The following is a 3501-nucleotide window of genomic DNA, read 5'->3' as shown; positions in this document are numbered from 1 at the left end:
TATCAGATCCCCAAAGAGCTACCGAGTATAATTGACGCCATTTTCTTACCATACATTATACTTGTATGGATAAAATTATTTGAGGTGGAGTGATAATACTACGACCCATGAAAAAGAATGTGGGATGTTTAGGAATTTGGAAGATCATTTTTTCTTATTACAATCAATGTTAGCAATGTTTTTTGATAGACAAGTCATTCCCAATATGACATCAAAACCACACATATCAAGTATGATAAGATCTGCAAGTAAGATCTTATTTTCTATACACACCAACAAGACTTTCAAACTAAATTCACAATTATCATTTTATCTAATAAATTTTTAACAATAATATCAATCTTCATATATTCCATAATCCAAACATAATTTTCACGAAAGACAAAGATACACACGAATCTATAGCATTAGAATAAAACAATACTAGGCATAAACTGATGATATAAGAATTGTGAAACCACTAATTATATGCATTCCACATGTTCTTTGCTCATGGAAAACACTTCTACTTTGCTTCTTAATGGTTGTGTTTTCATATTGCTCACGTTCACCCTCTCTCCCCAACTCATTTGGCCTATAACTTCTTGTGAGCGATTGCCGCACATCATTTTTTCTTGGGGACAACTTGCTATGAGATGTCCACGTTGTCTGTAGTTAAAACATACTCTAGAGACTGATCGACATTCATTGGTTTGATGATTCTTTATGCATTGTGCACATTAGAGTGTATAATTTGTGGTTGATGACTCTTAGATCGTTGAAGTATTGATTGAATTTGGGTTGGTTTATTCGACCAATTGGTATCTTAGTTTCCTGGAAAATTGATAGCATTGCTTCGTTTTCTAGAATTTTCATAGTTATCCTTTTGTGCTTTAATTACTTATATCCGTGAGTAATGTTTTATCAATTACATCACCGAATGTTTTCAATTGAAAAAGAGTAATGATTATGCTAATCTCTACCCGTAAGCCAAGTTAAAATTTGGTTGATTTATCCTCTTCTCCACCAGTCTACGATTGGAAAATTTTGCAAGGTGTAAGAATTTAGTTCGATACTCTACCACCATCATGTTTCATTTCTTCAATTCGAAAAACTCCATCTCCTTTTGTTGACGAACACTTGAGGGAAAATACGTAAAGTAAAATTTCTCCTTGAATCTGTCCCAAATGAAAATAACATGTTCTTGTTCATGAGAAAGTTTTCATACTTTTCACCAATCATTTGCATTGCCACATAGTTGAAATGAAGCAAAAAAATTCTCTATGTCTTCACAATCGAGTACTTCAAATATCTTTTCCAATTCGGTCACCCACTTCTCGACTTTAAATGGTCGATTGCATACCCGAAGTAGGATGGATAGTGTCTTGTGAATCACGTCTCCTTCTTCAAATCTAGTAGTTCACAAAGACTCCATTTCCATCCATACCTAAAATCAACATTACATTTATCGTCATGTGTCATTGACGAGTCTTAATAAGGTTATTTGTGAAAGGCATCTATTTGTGAAAGACCTTTGGTTTTGATACTGATTAACTATCACGCCCCGTACTCAAAATTCTATTGTGGACATGTAGTCACCGCATGTTATACATATATGTTTGTTAATAACATGTTAGGATGAAAGGAATATCATCATTGATATATTCATAAATATCAATTACAAAAATGAGATATTTGAAATTATTCACAAAATATATTAATGACACAATATTATCTTCTAGACTACTAATTCTTACCAACATCATATTTTTTTAGTCGATACTTCTTTGGAGTTTATCCAAAATATATATATATATATAAAAAGTACTTATATATAAAAAGTACTTATATATAATATGCTTCGGTCTACTTATCCTTCCATATTACTTTCAGGATGCAAATTTTCACCTCTTCAAATTTTTTTTTTCCATGTTCTCAAAATAATCAAAAATCATTACTATTTTTTATTTCTAAATTTTAATAAAAAAAATCAAATAAGGCATTAGTTTTCTTTCTCTACCCTATTCATAAAAACTCTTCTTCAACTCTGATTATTTAAATAATACAAACTAATAAAACATAATTTCACTCTCCTCTCGTTTATCACCACTCAATCTATTTACCAAATTACTAAAATACCTTATATTTTTTATTTTATTTTATTACTATATTTATTACTATATATATATATATATATATATATATATATATATATATATTTTTTTTTTTTTTTTAAATATCACTTTCTAAAAGTCATTTAAAAAAAATCATTACCATTTTTAACTCTCTAAATTTAAAAAAAAAAATCCAAATCCAAATAATAGCAAATAAAAATCTAAAAATAATTTGTTCTTTCTTCTTCCAACCAATGAAGGTGATGCCAAGTCATTCCCTCACCAAATTCTCTCTCTATCACTCCCCTATATATATATATCCTATTATTATAATTTGTATATAAGATGCAACATATATAATTGATAATTCTCTCTCTAGTTCTTTACACTAACTATAATTTTTAAAATTAAACTAACAATAAATTTAGTAACGGTATTTAAAAAATATTAACACATACAAAAGAAAATGAATAAAGTATTCCATTATAATTTAAATAGTTAACTATGATTATTTAAATCATTTTAAAAAAAATAAGCATATTAATTTATTTAGATAAAATGACTTAAAAAATATAAATATATAATAAAAGATATAATTGTAAAAAAATGTTGTAATTGATAAAAAAAAAATCAGATTTACAATCTAAAATTAATTAGATCAAAATATAAATCAAACTAAGCAAAGCAATATATAAAGATTAAATATGATAGCAATTGTGGATCAAATATTCAATTATTATCAATGAAGATGGACATATTGATATGTTAACAAAATATTTATATTTATAACTTTTTTAATCATCAAAATTGAGACAATATTCAATAATTATAAATATTTGTATTTTAATGATAAATATATAATAAAGTAACAAAAGAAAAAATAGAAGGAAAAAAATGCAATAACTTATATATATATATATATATATATATATTTATAATTAAATTCTGAAAAAAGTTAAGGAAAAAAATATCTATCTAAATAGATTTTTATATCCTAAATAGAGTAAAAAACACAAAATAAAACAAAATATTTCTAGATCTTTTAGTCTGCTCATATCCAATCTTAAGAGCTGGTTTCAACTCTGTTTATTTTCCAATTTTAGGTTAGTTTTTTTAATTTTTTTTTGTTACATTACTCTCATTCTAAATAGGGTGTATTGTTTTGAACCAGCCTGCGTTCGACTTGGACACTCTTAATAATTGTTAGCTCGTGTAGATACCCGTTTACATGTGTGGCGTGGCGTACTTTGATCCGTTCAAAATATCATAAAGCACAAGTTCATTTATGTCGTGTTAACTCGTATCTACTTATTTTTTTGTATCGAGATAACTCGAGCTCAAATTCTTATGTCGTGTGTGTGGACTCATTCCAATATTATTATTATTATTATTATTATTATTATTTCAA

Source organism: Impatiens glandulifera, chromosome 1 (genome assembly GCF_907164915.1).
Source record: "Impatiens glandulifera chromosome 1, dImpGla2.1, whole genome shotgun sequence".
Classification (NCBI taxonomy): domain Eukaryota; kingdom Viridiplantae; phylum Streptophyta; class Magnoliopsida; order Ericales; family Balsaminaceae; genus Impatiens; species Impatiens glandulifera.
This window is presented reverse-complemented; position numbering follows the sequence as displayed.